Source organism: Nuphar pumila, chromosome 13, assembly GCF_984573655.1.
Source record: "Nuphar pumila chromosome 13, dmNupPumi1.hap1.1, whole genome shotgun sequence".
Taxonomy (NCBI): Eukaryota; Viridiplantae; Streptophyta; class Magnoliopsida; order Nymphaeales; family Nymphaeaceae; genus Nuphar; species Nuphar pumila.
The window spans coordinates 89,018,029-89,036,336 of record NC_143261.1 but is presented as its reverse complement, the minus strand read 5'-3'; positions in this window follow the sequence as shown (position 1 = coordinate 89,036,336).

Below are 18,308 nucleotides of genomic sequence, written 5' to 3'. Positions count from 1 at the left end.
CCGTGAGCTTACCTCTTACCTCGAGGGAGTTGCCACACTTTGGCTTGTGCAAGAGGTGACACCCATGGGATTTGAATCTAGATCACCTGCTTAGCAGGCTAGGTCCCATTCCACTATGTCAAACCTCTCTGGCAAAGGGCGCTTAAAAACTAATTATTCTAGACTGAGTCTGGGCCAGTCAGGGTTCATAACCAATTCAAAACTAGGTTAGAGCTTTGGCGATTTGCACCTAACCAGGAACTAAAGGCAGGTTTGCTACGCCCTGTAATTTGTTTTTTTTCAGCTTCCTATTAGTTTAATGAAACATGAGAAAATGCAAGTCATAATGGTGATTCTCACTTGAGAATGTTTCCCTCTGGAAGTTGGTCACGAGATTGAGTTTGTGAGCAAGAATCACAGCTTTTGGGTTCTCAGCTGTGACTGCTCATGCCACCTTGTCCAAAGCAACTGCGCCCTAAAAAACATGCGAGCCTTCCTAGGTCATATCTCCTAAAAACCACTTTGATCTAAGTTTACACATACATTACAACTAGTTCCTAAGCCAAAACTAGCAATTATCTAAGGGGACGGCTTTCAAAACTCCAGTAAATAGATTCAGTTTGATTGCATTTGTGAACCAAACAATACTATAGATAAATAATAATCAGCCACCTTTACAAACTCTCTCTCTCTCTCTCTCATCATAATTCAGCAGCAGCAGCAACAACATCATTGGGCTGCTAATGAGTGGGCTTCAGCTAGTCCTAAGTGCATTGTAGGAAACATATAAATGTGAAAACTTACTCTTACCACCAGCATGCTCTTTTAAGCATATGGAGTGTCCCAAGGAGGTTGGTGTAGTGGGGTGGGACCTTGGCTGTTAAACAGGCAGTTAAGATTTGATTCCCATGGGGGTCGCCTTTTTGTGCAAGCCAATGTGTAGCATAAGCCCCAAGGGTAGGTAGGGGTGTAGCTAGGATTCATGTGAGGGTGGGGGCAAACAGGGGTGTAGCAAAAAAAAAATGGTGTGATAATCGGGGGTTTGGGGGCAGCGCCCCCGAATTGTTTTTTTGAGATAAAATAAAAAATGGCTACAATTATTAATAAAAATCTATTTCATATGGACAAATCAAACTATCTGCTGCAGTCTTTCTCAACCTCAACGGAAAGTTCTTAAACATTATCTAATGGCAATATATAACACTCGTGCGATAATTTGAAGTTCATAATAATGCATAAATTTTATTTATGACAAAATAAATCAAAATACAAAAGTGCCAACTAAAATGGACTCTGACAGTTACTTGCAACATAAAATTCATCCATAAGAGAATCTATAACTAAAGTCATAGTATATTCTAGTTTGATGTACAATGTCATACAGACAACAAAAAAATCTTCATCCATTTTGTTACGAATTTTCATCTTCACATGCTTCATCACTGAAAATGCTCGTTCTGTAGTGGTCGTAGAAACTGGTAATGTCAATACAAGATGAAATAATCTAGTTAGCATTACATAAGTTTCTGACCTTTCACTTGCAACCAACTTTTGATACAAATCAGGTAGAGTAGGTACTTGAAATAGAGGATCAGAAACCACATCAATCTGATAATGTTCTAACTCTGCTTTCAAGTAAAATATATCTTGTGGTGTAAAATCTTGAAGATAGAACTTCTCTGCAAGCTTGCAAATATCAGCTATATTAAAGGAGTCAAATGAGTTTCTAGGATCCAATGTCGCACTGAGAGAAAGAAGTTTGACTGATGTGTCATTAAATCTAGTATTTAACTCCACCAACAAGAAATCTATAGCTTTATTGAAAACATCAAAATGATAGTGATGCTCAACTTAGGGATACTCATGACCATGAGATCGACCAACCATATATGAACTACTGAAGTCAAGTAGGCAAATATCGTTTGTTGAACAAAATAATGTTACCTCTTGAAGAAATTCTTCCCAACCATTTTCTCTCAAAGCTTGAAGAACAATCTTTGTAGTGTAGACAAATCTCATAGCAGTCAAGATATCTTGATTTTTCTTCTAAAGGGCCTGACATAGAATATCAGTAACTGCAAATATTTGATTCATCAAATGCAAGACAAATACAAATTCGAAACTTGTAATGCAAGTATATGTACCATCAACTTCAGCCTGAGATCTAGCACTTAAAGAATTTTCAATCAGACACTCAAATACTTTACATGTTGCAACATACATATTCATCAAGCTCTTTACATATTTATAATGAGAACTCTAACGAGTAGCTCTAGCTCTATGCAAGTTCTCAATCTGATTAGCCCCACTTTCTATCGACCGTTTCCCAGTTTCTAACAAATGCTCAATTTCTTTTATATGTGCAGCTTTCAACTCACTAACACGCTTAGGCGAAGAAGTAATAATGTTAACAATATTATCCAAATGAGAAAAGAATTGCCAAATGTCACGAACATCCATAGCTGCAGAAACCAATGTTAATTGTAAACGATGCGCAAAACAATAGACATAATATGCATAAGGACAATCCTTCAGAAATAAAGCTTGGAGCCCATTCCAAGCACCCCACATATTACTAGCACCATCGTACCCTTGTCCTTGCATATTCTGAATTTGAAGGTTGTGACTACTAAGAATATCAGAAATTTAATTTTTCAGATTCAATGAGATAGTATCATTAATACTTTTAATTACAAAAAATTGTTCTCTTAAAATTCCCTCTTCATTGACAAACCTCAATACAATGCACAATTGTTCTCGTTTAGATGCATCCCGTGCTTCATCAACAAGGATATAATACGGTGCATCTTCAATTTTATTACGAATCATACCTTCTACTCGGTTTGCCATAATGTGCAAAATCTCCATTTGGATATCTGAAGAAGTGTATGTGGCATTTCTTAGAGCATTAACCAAAACAACTTTACCAACATCTGCATTCATTTTTCCAGAATAATCAACCAGTTCAATAAAATTTTCATGATTCAATGAAGATAAAGATAAAGATTCATCATGACCCCTAAATGCGTAGCCTTGGAGCACTAACCACTGAAGAGCTAACATTGAGGTTCTTACTCTCAAACGAGCTTTCTGACGTTCCTCTTGAGATACAACATTCATCACTTTGTCAATGTGATGACCTGGTCTCATCAAAATCTCTGCATTTCTTACACATACATTATGATATGAAGACGGTGAAGAACCGACAAGGGTAAGAAAAGCACATTTTTCTCCTTGACTAACCCTATTCCAATTATTAAACCCAACCATTGCCAATGCTGAGAGATTCAAAGAAGGGTTATTATCAAGAAAAAGAAAGCAATAAAAACAATATGCTTTATCGTCTGTCGGAGAATACTCTAGCGAACGAAACTTATCATACCGATGTTCTTGACATTGACGCACTTGTTTACCACATTGTCTACTTAGGTATTGTGCAAGTTTTGGTTGAAAAGGTCCCACCCTCAAATAAGCATGTTTAATTCAATCTATTTCATTAACAGGGTGATCACACATACACTTTCTTTTACCCGAATCTCTTTCAATATAAAAATCCGATTCTGAAGTGGAATATGCTCAGGTGATGAAGGAATGGTTGGAGTATGACTTGGAGTTTCCTCAACTTGTCCATCTGAAGAGTTGTCTAACTTAAAAAAAATGATAACAAGTTTTTCCTTTTCTTAGTGCTCGAAGATTGTCCTCTTTCCATTTCAAAATCTATAAATAAATAAGATACTACATGAGCATAACTTTGACTGTTTCAACTTACAGAAGTATTACTTTAACTGTTCAACATAACAATTATACATAAGTACACCAAATCAGATACAATTACTGATTGGTGATAAATAATAAAAAAATAATTGAATAACATTATGTTAAGGTAGTGAAAAAAACTAGAGAAAAGCGAGTATACATTTTTCACTGAATCAGATACAATTACTGATTAGTGATAAAATTATTAATCAAACACGTAAACTATCAATAATCTACATAATTAATTATTACAATTCTACACAAGTACATCGAATCAGATACAGTTACTGATTGATGATAAAATTATTAATCAAACACATAAACTATCAATAATCTATACAATTAATCATTACAATTCTAAACAAGTATACCGAATCAGATGCAGTTACCGATTGATGATAAAATTATTAATCAAATACATAAACTATCAATAATCTACACAATTAAACATTACAATTCTACACAAGTACACTGATTCAGATACAGTTACTGATTTATGATAAATGACAGAAAAATACCAATATAACACTATAAGTTTATACCAATTAACAAATTAACACTTAACAACTATAACAAACTAATAATTGTGCATAGGGTATGGATCAGGACAAATAACAATAATAAATTCGTAAATTGCAACTAGATAAGAGTTAAGCATATACTCACAAGTCACTAGGAGAGTAACTAGATAAGAGTTAGCACTCCTGAAACAATATCCACTAATTTACAACCTTCTAATATATCTTCTTGTCCTTCAAATAAATTCACTGATTCACAACCTTCTCCTATTGTCCAAAGATAATTAAATTAGATATCAGAACATTAAAACACAAGTTAGAAGTCAGGACTTTTCTATAATTCTATATAATTTGAGTAGATAAAGTAGATAATTGATTCTATAATTCAGAAATCGGGACTTATTCTAAAATTCAGAAGTCACTGATTCACGACCTTCTCCTAGCTTTGTTCCAACTAAAAGGAGTAGATAAAATAGAATTATTGCACCAAAAAATATAAATTACCATCAACAATCAACATTCATCTTCCACTTTAATTTAATTTGCGAGTCAAACAATTAACATGAGATAAAAGAATAAGAGACATATGCATATATGTATATATGCATATATGTATATAATATATACATAGGAATATATGCATAGGAGCTCATTTAGGAACAAAAAATAGGATTTATCCCCAAAATGGGTAAATTGTTTTTTTATTTTAAATAAAATTTGATAAAAAATAAATACAGTGAATTGTTTCAGGTCAGGATCAACCCTACTTCGGAGTTGATTTGATTAAATCCACTCTAATCCACCTATAATTTGATTAAATCAAACTAGCACATATTTGATTAGTCAAATTACCCAAAAAATCTGTGTCTCATCGTCGTGCTTGGTCGGTGTCACGTCATCTCGCTCACTCAGGAGCACGGGAGCAGTGCCAAAGGCTTGGAAGAGAAGCGTGAGCAGTCGTCGTCTGAGGAGAAGCTCGACCGACGTCAGAGAAGAAGCTAGGCGACTGGGCGACGTTGGATCGGTCGTTGAGAGTTGGGGGATTTGGGGAAGACGAGGGCAAGGGCTAGGTCACTCAAAATATAGATCGAAGAAGAAGAGGGGTTGAGGGGTAATAAGTTAAACGGGTCGGATCCAGCACAGGCAGGTCCTAGTCTCAGAGTTTTACGTTGCCGACACGATGACCGTAGGTATGGCAGGGTGACCCAGCACAACCAGATCTTTGTGCCCAGCACAGTTTCTTCGAGTAATAAATTCAAAAAAGGCCTGTGAAGCAGACTACATGTAAATACTTTTATTTTACTTAAGCTATGGATAGAACATTTGTGTTGAGTTGGATGTGATAAAATCATAGTTCCAACCCAATCCACATATTATTCAGATTGCATTTGGGTAGATTAGAATAGTATTTAAATATTGGTTCAACATCTTCAAGCCCATGCTAGAGATGCACAATGAGTTGACCTAGCTTAAGCACGACCTGGTAAAGCTCGATTCATCCCATAAATGAGCTGAGCTTGAACTGAGCTCTGAGGCTCAACCGAGCAAACAAGCTGAGCTTGATCCAAGCTCGGTAGGCTTGATAAGGCTTATCTCATATATTTTATAAAATATAAAATATATATTATATATTTAAAAAAATTGATCTGCCTAGTCTTAACTTGAGACCCCCATCTCGCCTCAGGCCCCCACTTGCCTCGACGCGGCTTGGCTTCTAGCTTTAGAAAGGTAGCTTGTCTCACCCGTACTATAGAGGGAACAACTATTTCCCTCCACATGAGCTTGGCGGCCCATGAGCAACAGTTAGGCTAAGCTAAGGTTGCCTATCACTCTCTCACTCCTTTCTTTTGTTATTTTGGTTCGTCTTCATTTTCGTGAAACTATTCCTCAAGCAAGGCAGCTTATTCGAATAACTCGCCCGATGCAGTCTCAGAGGCTTAAGGCCTTCAACCTCCTTCCCTCTCTCGACTCTCTCCCTTCCAAGCATTGTTTTCCAGGGACGTCTTGCATTCCAAGCACTATTTTCTAGAGAAGTGCTACCCCAGAGCTTCTCTCGACCACATGATCATGAAAGCAAGAGGCGCATCAAGAGCACCAATGAAGCTGCAATACAAGATTCTGAGAACAAGATGGAGAGCTGGAATGGTTCTGGGAGAGAAAGGTGTGCCGATTGGTGGCAAGTTGAAGGGTGATCGAATGGGATTCGAGCCTTACAAGAGGTGTTCGGTGGAGGCTAAGGAGGGGATGGTGGTGACAAATGGTAGTAGGGGAACATAGAACATGCTGAAGATGATCGCCATGGAAGGAGGTGGTGTGGTGCCTTTGAATGTCGAGCATGAGTCATTTCCATGTCTATGGTCAAAGTTGTTCATCATGACACCATGTTGCTCTCTCTCTCTCTCTCTCTCTCTCTCTCTCTGAGTTTGAACTGAGCCTGAGCTAACTCGGTCCATTATGCTTAGGAATTGTGAAACACAACCCCAACTTGGTTGAGGCTCGGGACAAACTCGAGCAGATCTTGGCCCAAACCGAGCTGAGCTCGGCCTGGGCTCAACACAAGCCGACCCTGAACACCAAGGGTTCAGGCTCAGACCAAGTTTGAGTTGAGCCTGAGCACCATTTTATGTTAGCAAGCTAAGCTTGAACATTCCAAGCTTAGCTCGAGCTTGGCTCCGCTCGTGTGCATCCATAGCATGACTATGAAAAAGGGTTCAGTTTAGTTCAGATAGTAGGTACAGATCCAACCAAATTAACAGCCCTAGAAAGAATTAAACCTCACTTGATCAATCTGCCCCCTCCACCACATTTTATCTCTCTCTCTCTGATTGGCCTCACTCTATAGTGGTAAACCCCTAAGAAGGTGGAGCGGCCTTACCAGTTCTTCTCCAGCGTAGTTTCATTGGATTATAATTGAGTACCCAACTGATCAATGCTCTTGCGACCAATTCATGCCCGTAAAATATCCATGCACATTCAATATGCATTAATCTTTTTGTGATACCATTAGGGTTAGGCAGGCCCTTACCAGTTATACAATGATACCATTGGGATTCTAACTTGCAGCGTCCCAACACACGGTGACGTGCACTAACTGCTCCAATGAGATAAGCGGACCCCCCGTTCATCTATGCATAAATTTATCCACACCATATTGGAGTAAGGGTGTTAACGGGTCAGGTTTGGTTCAGACCCAGGTGCAACCAAACTTAGACCTGATTTGAGATGATTGTACCGAGTCTGGACCCGAGTCTAATCTGACTCACCATAAGAGAAACCATACCCAGATCCTATAAGAATTCCATGAACCAGACCCAAACCATACCTAGTAAAATAAAAATTTTTATTTTTTTTTAACTTTAAAAAATTATGGATCTTAGTCTGAACTCGAGTTGGGACTGAGTCTGCTATGAAATTTCACAAACCAAACCCAGCTCTCTCTATATTAATCAGACCTTTACGATCCAACCCAGATTCTAATCGGACCTTCTTGTTTATCACCAAACCCTCACCCCATAGGGTATGGTATGGGTCTCAAAATTTATTTATTTTTTTTAAAATCAATACATAGCAAAAATAATTAAAATAAAGTTGAAAAAACATTGGGCAATTATATATAATTACACCTTTGATAAAGTTATTGAAACAAATAGCAATCAATCGAATTTTAAAGAGTTGTTACATCAATTTAATAAAAAAATAAATGCTTAATGTTTGAACAACTAAAAGTGGATCCTAGATCTGCAAGAAAAATATGATCTTCACTACTCTAGTCGAAGCATCTTGCAACAACTCCCGCTCAATCATCCTAACCTATAAAATGTTAATATCGGGGGTCAGACTTTTTAAGTCTCAGTAGGGAATCTCTTTCCAAGGTACACAAGTAAAGTGCTAGATATAGAAGAACATATTGGAATTAGAAACAAACATCACACTTAGTCAAGACAATTGATATCTAGCACAAGCATTTCAAATAGCATAATCAAACATGAATGTATATCTAAGTGCAGAAAATAAAGTTGTATATATAGAATTTATGTTTTACTTGATTAATCTCTTGTGGGTACGTGTAGTTTAAATACATCGAGACAGATGAGTAATTTAGTATTTTGGTTGACTATCTGAATCGAATCCCTAAAAGGGCAGTGTAACGACCGAGAGATAACCCCTAAAGGTTGATATAACATGATGCATCTGACTTATGTAGAAGGTTCAGGACTTACCTGCCTAGGATAAATAAAATTTTGGTAGTTCAGGTCCCTTAACTCTATGGGCAAAGGCCCATCAAGTCATTATCGTTTATAGAATAATATAAAATGTTGTATGTTTCAACAATAACAACTCAACAAAGTTTGTACCATTTACCCTCTCTAAGGTAATCTGACACTGGATGAAAATCTATTTTTTTTAATTTGATTCATTCAAGTCAATTGTATCTACCTCTCTTAGGCAAATCAAAGTTTCGAAAGACCAAGTACCACATTGGGGTACACAAAATACCTGCCTATAAAGAAAGAGTGCATACTACACAGAAGAGGCAGTCAAACATCTATATTTTATTTGGTACATTTAAAACACCTATCCAGTAAGCTCGTGGTGCATTTAAACCAATCGAGTGTCTGAAACAAGCCACATTACATTTAAACCAGCGGAACATTTTATTAAGTTTATATATGTACATACTACTTATCAAATTATATACCTTGGGTGTACCCATGGTATCCCGTAGGTCAGTGTCGACCCCAAGCCCAGTTTTGGGGCAATCATACAGGTGTGTCTAATACACCACTGATTAACAATACAAAGTTTGCATGTCACACATATAATATCACAAGTGCTCATGTGGCACCATTAGGGTTTCGCAGAACCTCATGCTCATTTTTTGATACACACAAATATATATATATATATATATATATATATATATATATATAGGACTGTTGTCAATTTATTGCAACCTAGGCCATGGCACGCCAACTGGGTGGTGCACCGTGCTGGTCACCCAAGATCGAGCAGGGCGAGTTGGGGTTGGTAGACCCAGCATGCTGCACCCCCTATGGATGCAACAACTGCTCAACACAACAATTGGCTCACCTGCATACCCAATGGTAGTCGGCTACGTTTGGTAGACCCAACTGACCATCTGATATATTTATTTTTGTGATAGAGTTAGGCAGACCCCCAACAACCAAATAGTTGTGCCCAACAGGTAGAATCAACAACGACACTTATTAGGTGGTGTTGCAGTTACTGCTCCCAAAATTAACATAAAATGGTGGCTTTGACTTGCTGGCTGAGTTGACCGATTAAAACTTGAAGCAAGGTCGATCTAGGACTTGCGTTGGGTCTCAAAGAACCCCATCTGCCTAGTTTATGAGGTCCACTGCCAAGTCCATCAAGTCCAAAATCATGGTGTCACCTTATTTAATTAATTATCGCTGCCCCCCACCTGGACTCCAATCCAGCTCAATGCTGTTGGGAGGATCCATGATCAGGATCAGTGACACCACATGGCACACTTTTAAGTGTGCCGCTGCACCAGATGCCCTCCGTCTTTGACTGATAATCTGGATCAGTTATGAGGGCACAAAAACCGATGGAGGGCAGCCAGTGGGCCGTGTGATGGCACCTTATCCTGGCTCATTGGGGGAGGGTACCCATTGCATTGCCCTCCTTAATTATTTCCCTCTTTGTGTTCTTACTTATTTATTTGATTTATTTATTTTAATGATGAGGGAGGTGCTATGTTAATTGTGGCTTTGTTTTTGTGTCCACAGTAGTTTTTTGTTCGCTGTGGCCTTGCACCAAAGGACACATCTCCTGAATATCAACTCTTGACATCCTTCAACTTGATGCCTTGAACTAGCGGCGAGACTTTATAGGCTTCTTTTTAAAGTACCACTTTCTACTATAATCATGCGCTGTGTGTGTGCAAACAAAAATGTAAGATCTACACCAATATAATCATAGATGCATGCTTTATTTTAGATAAAGAAAAGAATGACATTTAAATGGAAAATCCCTAGTACATAAATGTGATTATCACGAACCTAGTACACAAAGAATGACATCTATATTTTTTTTAACTTTAAAAAATTATGGATCTTAGTCGGAACACGAGTTGGGACTGGGTCTGGTATGAAATTTTATAAACCATACCCAACTCCATATATTAATCGGACCCTTAGGGTCCGACCCAGATTCTAATCGAACCTTCTTGTTTATCACCAAACCCTCAACCCTATAGGGTATGGTATGGGTTGGGTCCTGGTCAAACCCAACCCATTGACACCCCTAGATTGGAGGAACCCACCGAGCTTAACCAACGTAGCTTAAATCTTTTCTTTGATGAATTAGATGAATAATTAATGTTGTCATAAACTCCATAAGCTAATAACAACATCATTTTCATCCTCAGAAAAATCTTCTAGACCTAATGCCAGATATCTTCTTTATGACTAGTTTAAAAGCTAGAATGTCATTGCTTTTAATTTAGCGATGAAATCTAAGAACCTACAATTCCCAAGTGTGATCAAATTTTTCTAAGCCTTGGTTGTGACCAATAATTAGGATGTGTTTGAATGTCCTAAATCTCTAGGGAGATCAAATGACATGCGGATCAAGGTCTGGCTTCACACCTTACTTGGAAAAATAAGAGACATCTTATCCAAGGATTTGAGATCCTCGTTTTGGCCTCAAAGTCCCCCCAAACCATGGATGGATCTCTAGTATGATCATGGAGAGTCAAACTAGAGATTCTTGGATCTCAAAGCCGAAGATCTCTTAGATGAGATCCCTCAGATCTCAGATCTTAGGGTTTTAAATGGACCCTCACTTAGTGACTCAAGATTTTTTTTTATATTTACACGAAGAAACCACTCTCAGGATTAGAGACCTAGTCAGGCTGCTTTTGTCGGCCATACTTACAGTTGATGTACTCTTTACAACGTAAAATTCTATGGGCTTACCCCTTGCCTCCAGAAAATCACCAAGCTTCGACTTGTGTATGGGGTGACACCCATGAGATTTGAACCTAGACTACCTACCTAGCAGCTTAAGTCCCACTCAAAATTTATCCAATAAGATCAGGCTAGTTTAATGTAGCAGTCATGGCATAAGTCTAACTTGTGGGGACAAGATGATTCTCCATAGCACCACACTTTACTAGAGAGCCATGGTTTTTGTTCTATGAACCAATGTCAGTCTAAGGAAGGCCCTTCCCCTCTAAGGAGAGTCATATGGGAGCAATTGCAACCCTCCAATTTTAGGGGGCAATTGCAACCCTCTAAATTTTTAAGGGTTTGAGGTGTTGTGGGGGAGGGAAGTGTGTTGTTGCACCTGGTGACCCTCCATCTTTGAGATATTGTAACACCTCAAAGTTTATTTATTTTTTAGGCAATTTTTTTTAAATAAATACACAACAAAAACAATCAAAATAAAGTTGAAAAAACCTTGAGAAATTACAGATAATTACACATTCAATAAGGCTATTGAAATAAATAGCAATCAACCAAATTTTAAAGAGTTATTACATCAATTTAATAAAAAAATAAATGCTTAATGTTTGCACAACTAAAAGTGGATCCTAGATCCGCAAGAAAAATATGATCTCCACTACTCCAGTAGAAGCATCTTGCAACAACTCCCGCTCAATCATCCTAACCTACAAAATGTTAATATCAAGGGTCGGACTTCACAATTCTCAGTAGGGAATCTCTTCTCAAGGCACACAAGTAAAGTGTTAGATATACAAGAGCATATAGGAATTGAAAACAAACATCACATTTAGTCAAGACAATTGATATCTAGCACACGCATTTCAAATAGCATAATCAAACATGCATGTATATCTAAGTGCAGAAAATAAAGTTGTATATATAGAATTTATGTTTCACTTGATTAATTCCCTGCGGGTATGCATATTTCAAATACATTGAGACATATGAGTAATTTAGTACTCTGATTGACTATCTGAATCGGATCCTTAAAAGGGTGATGTAATGACTGAAAGATAACCCTTAAAGGCCGAGATAATATGATGCATCTGAAGGTTCAGGACCTACCCGCCTAAGCTAAATAAAATTTTGGTAGTCCGGGTCCCCTAACTCTATGGGCAGAGGACCATAAGTCATTATCGCTCATAACATACTGTGAAATGTTATATGTTTCAACAACAACAACTTAACAAAGTTTGTACCATCTACCCTCTTTAAGGTTACCCAACATGGATGGGTATCTATTTTTTTTCTTGTAATTTGTCAACTATATCTACCTCTCTTGGGCAAACCAAAGTTTCAAGAAACCAAGTACCACATACACAGAATACCTGCCTATAGGAAAAGAGTGCATACTATACGAAAGAGGTAGTCAAACAACTATATTTTATTTGGTACATTTAAAACACCCATCAAGTAAGCTCGTTGTGCATTTAAACCAATCGAGTGTTTGAAACAAGCCACAATACATTTAAACCAACTGAACATTTTATTAAGTTTGTGTACATGCTACTTATCAAATCACTACAAGAAAAATGTGAATTAACGACGAATGTTATTCATCGCTAATCCGTCACTAACGTGTTTAGCGATGAATTAGTGACAAAAAGCGTCCATCTTATAATCCTGGTCGCTAAAATGCAATAGAATTTATTTGTCGCTAATTAGCGATGGATCATGTTCGTCGCTAATCCATCGCTAAATAAGGACTGATTTGGTTTTGGGAAGGAATGTATTCCATCGTTAATCCGTCGCTAAAATTTAATGACAAATACGTATCCATCGCCAATTTAGCGAGGGATTAGCGATGAATTAATATCTATCGTAAAACATCGACTGATTTAAATTGGCGATGGATATTAGCGACAGATAATATCCATCGCTAATCTGTCATAAATAAAAAAAAACTCTTTTTTTTAAATATGAATATCGAGAAAAATTTCTCGTTATACAATTTATATAACCTGTGTATAAAAAACAAAGTACACATAAAAAGTACATATACAAAGAAGGTGAAACAAATTTAACACAAGTTATAAGTTAAACAAATTTAGCAACCCAGTACAGTCTTTGCCAAGTTCTAATTAGTTACAAGTACGTGAAACAAATTAAACACATGAATCTAATCCTCGCCAAGATTCGGGGCATCATCCTCTTCATTGTCTCGATCTGTCCCTCCATCCATGCCTCCATCAGCTCCTTTACGCTGATCATCTTCAGCATCCTATAAGAGAACCAAAATGTTAGTATTGATAAACAGAATATAATGAAATAAATTATATGTAATGCACCTAATCTAATGCAATTAAAGTAAATGGCTGAATAACACATAGACTAACAATAAAGTGAAGGACAATAACAAAATTCAGATATATGTTCTAAGACTGACAAAAAAAAATTCATAGTGATTCAATCATGCAGATATGTGTTCTAAGGTTGTCAAAAAAATGTCACAGTGATTCATGCATGCATATAATGTTTATAAAGTTGTCAAATAAATGTGTTATGTATCACAATCATGAATATATATGTTATAAGGCAGTAAAAAAACTTTCATTGTGATGAAATCATGCTTATATGTGTTCTAAGGTTGTCAAAAAACTTTCATAGTAATTCAATCATGCATATATGTGTTCTAAGGCAGTAAAAAAATTTCATAGTAATTCAATCATGCATATATGTGTTCTAAGGTTGTCAAAAAACTTTCATATTGATTCAATCATGCATATATGTGTTATAAGGCAATAAAAAAACTTTCATATATGCTAATATCATGCTCATATGTATTCTAAGGTTGTCAAAAAACTTTCATAGTGATTCAATCATGCTCATATATGTTTTAAGGCAGTCAAAAAACTTTCATAGTTATTCAATCATGCATATATGTGTTTTAAGGTTGTCAAAAAACTTTCATATTGATTCAATAATGCATATATGTGTTATAAGGCAGTCAAAAAACTTTCATATATGCTAATATCATGCTCATATGTGTTCTAAAGTTGTCATAGTGATGAAAGAATGCTTGTATGTGTTTTATGGTTGTCAAAAAACTTTCATAGTGATTCAATCATGCATATATGTGTTATAAGGCAGTCAAAAAATTTTATAGTGATGAAATCATGCTTATATGTGTTGTAAGGTTGTCAAAAAAATTTCATAGTGATTCAATCATGCGTATGTGTTATAAGAGTGTCATAAAAATTGTATAGTGATTCAATCATGCATATATGTGTTCTAAAGGTGTCAAAAAAAATCATAGTGATTCAATCATGCATATATGTATTCAATCATGCATATACTAGCTTAAAATCTAACGACATGAAACAAATTACATGAATCTTTATATCTGACGGGCACTGAAGCTTATATTGAATGCAGACGAAGTTCCTCTGTCCCAAAAAAAGTTGCATAACTCATTATGGACAAGGTTGAAAATGACTTCATGTAAAAAGTCATGCATTTTGTCATCAAGACGCTGACAGACACCATTCCAAGATATAGTAGGGTCAATCGGACGGTGGGAGTTGATGTTGGTGGGAGAACTCTGAGAGCCCTGGTTGTAGGAGGCAACGACTGGTGTGGTGTTCATGTTACTCTCAAACCTGAACACACAACCCTTTTTGGGTTCACCAGTTGCAGTCACCCATGCTGCATGATCAAAAGGGAGATGCTGAGTGGAGTCATCGTCATATCGCTCTACCATCTGCTGCTCGTATGACTTCTATAAAATAATGATTACAATATGAATTAATAATTAATAATTATAATATTTATGATAATGTAATTCATAGTAACTTGTATATTACAATGTTTATTAATACAATAAATACATACTGATGTCGCTCTCGCTTTCTCTAATACAAATTCTCCCATGCTCTTACGTTTATGTGTTTCAACAAACACATCCTTGTAAGGCACAATACTTTCTTTTTCTGCTTCGTGCAAAGTTAAAGGATAAAAAAATCAATTAAAAAATATGCAGAAATACTTATAAATTTGACAATATATATATATATATATATATATTTAATGAGTTACCATTTTCTTCTGATGGCTCCCAAAAGTTCTAAATCTACCTGTGTGTAGATGCGCATTGGGCATCTTCGCTCAATTTTGTGCAGCCTTTGTTGAGCGATTTCAAAATTTATTGCTCGCCCACTTGTCGCACATTCCCCTCCAATAATCTCTCCTGATAGTAGAAGAGTCATGACCCTTCCACTGGATTGGATCATCTATCCCACTAGCTACTTTTATTACTGCAGACTTTATATTGTAAAACATGTTGACAAATCGATTGACAGTCATCTTCTGCCACACTACCATTGCGTCCTTCTCCTCGTTCGCAGTCGCGAAGTGATGCAAAGCCTACAAATACTTTCAAAAAGTTAACACACATGACTATAACAAAAAATTAAATATGAAACACATTAGTTATGATAAACGATTATATACCATGAATGTAGACAATAATCTATCCAACACCTCCTTCAGGTACTCTTTCCATTGAGCGACCAGTCCTGAAAGATGATGAAGTAGTGACTTCTTAATTTCTCGTATTACTTCTTGTGGCTCGAACCTTACGCTGCACATGAATTGATACACATTAACAATCGTCTATCGATATACAGTATTTATAAGATAAATATTTGACAAGTGATAATGAAATATTTACGGTCGACTATCGATATATACTATTTGAATGAGTCATTGTATGTCAGACTGAGAAGACCCTGCATTCGGCGTTGTCTCGTGATGTGTATGAGTAGCTAGTGTAGGTGGGTCATCTGCAGGCGAAACATCACATACAGAACAATGAGTTAGAAATTTACATAATTCATATTTAAACTAATCAAGTATACAATTATTTAAACTATATACCTATTGAAGCATTACATGAAGATGGAGGTTGAGACTAGCTATCACTGAGCTGAGATCATATAAAGACGATTAACAAATAATAATTTTATATTAACATATAAGCAAAAATATGATGAATGCTTATATTTAAATATAATACAAAGACATCTACCTAATGATGTCCTACGGCCTCCACTTGGTCCTCGACTACTGGGTGCTTGATCACTGTTACCTCCATGAACCATATTCTAATAAATAAAAATGTTATTTGGATCAGTTATATGATATGCAATTCTATTGATAAATAATCAAATAAAAAACAACTTCATGCAAGCATGAATACACATGACAATACATTCATATCACATCAATGTCAAATATGTACCTACAACAAACACACTCAAATATCATGCTAACTACTATCATGACTAGCATGGTCTTCGACAGACTTGAATGCTCTGCCTCTATCAATTACCCATATCTGTAGATTTTTCATTAAATTGTTGAGAGTCCAGGTGTCGTGTTTGAGAACCTATTCTTTCATCTATTGTATTTGTTGTGTTCCAATCGCCAATCACCACCTAAGGGTCCTAATTGGGATGTTGTTCTGACAATTCCCACATGGTCTTTCTTTGAGTTGCTTAATTTCCCGACCAGTCGACTGGACTGTTCTCCGACGACTCTTACTTACCGATCTTGAGGATGAACCTCCTCTATGGCCTGGACTTCACTAGCAACCATTTAGTCATAACTGGTCAATCCGCGTTTTCCACCCGAGTCACTGCCACTTTCTTCGCGCCCAGGTTTGTCTTCCTCCATGGCTTTTGATAGAGGGCCAAAGCGGTTTGCCAGACGCTGTCGCACTCCTTCTCTCCCTTGTCTGGGTTGTGTATGAGTCATCCTCACATGGCACCACCCTACCTCTTCCTGCTACAGACCCTCCACCGTCGATGGCCTATCACGACGACACACCCATCTGAAGTGTGCGTAATGGTATATTGCATTCGCTACGGAGCCATTACGAAGAGCCTCCCATTCTCTATCTCAAATTCAACGTCGGGCTGTATACTAATGGGAGGGCTACTCTGCAATTATGGCAGGAAAGGTGGGATCACCGATTTGCAAATTGATGAAGAGCCAGAGACTAATTTGCCAAAAAAAAAAAACATTATTTTTATCACTTTCTACTCTCTTCAATTGTTTGTTTTTACTCACTTTACCTGATCCGGTAGGGTCAGTGTTTGGTAACAAAAGACCGGGTTCCATTAACTATTTGGATCAGACCCATGAGGCCTGCTTATTGAATGTGCTGGATATGGTTTATAAAATTTTATATCAAACCCCAATCAGGTCCAAGTTCCGATTAATATCCACAATTTTTCAATGTAAAAAACTTAAAATATGTTATTTTACAGGATATGGACCAGGTCTGATTTATATAATCCTTATTAGTTTCGGGTATGTTTTTTAATGAAAGATCCGGTCTGGTCCACAACCGGAGGATACCAGCACCTCTTAGTTGGATTCATGTTCAGACCCACCCATTTTGGCAGGGTCTGACCTGTTGATGCCCCTACTAATTATGCTTCTTAAACACTTCATGCTTCTCATATTTCCTCGCTTCTTGCATCCATTTCTTACTCCTGGAATGACCATAGAAATGTGATTCAGGAACAAGATTGTCAAGTGGCAACCCAGATATGGATCCAGATTCAGCTTGAGATCACATCAAATCTGACCCAAGTCCATCCAGCGCACTATGAGAATTCATCAAATATTCATGCATATAAGTTCAAAATTTTACAAGATCCGCAGCAAATGACTATGATATATATGGGTACAACCAACATGTACCTGATCCATATACCCAGCTTCATCTTGAGTGCTGGACCTGGACTCAAATTAAGTCTCCTATATCTGACCCAAATTCAACCCTAGTTCTTATTCCAAGACCTCTTAGTAAAGAATAAAGAGGTTAAGTTGCTAGTTATGAACATAGCTGGGGTGGGGGGTGGGTGGGTAGCAATGACTATCTTGGATTGCACCCTTTTCCTTATGCATCCTTCATTCTGAAGAAAAGTTAAAAACAGTTGGTATAACCAACTTTAGAGATTGACAATAGCTATGTCCGCACTATATATACATGGAGAATACCAGATGTGTGTGTGTGTGTGTGTGTGTGAGAGAGAGAGAGAGAGAGAGAGAG